Here is a 205-nt window from a genome sequence, read left to right as displayed (position 1 = left end):
AATTATGACTATGGAATATAGGGCATTATATACATTTACTAATTCTAATTATGGGAATATTTATTCCAATAAACCATATATAGAAATTCATAAGGAATGTAAAGATATTAGTAATATAGTGGAACCAAACAAACAAATAAATCTTATCCCAGAAGAATATGAATTTAATATAACTAAAAATAAGCCTGAAATAACAGAGTTAAGA

Source organism: Olea europaea, chromosome 18 (assembly GCF_002742605.1).
Source record: "Olea europaea var. sylvestris chromosome 18, O_europaea_v1, whole genome shotgun sequence".
Lineage (NCBI taxonomy): Eukaryota > Viridiplantae > Streptophyta > Magnoliopsida > Lamiales > Oleaceae > Olea > Olea europaea.
Note: the sequence above shows the minus strand (reverse complement) of the source record.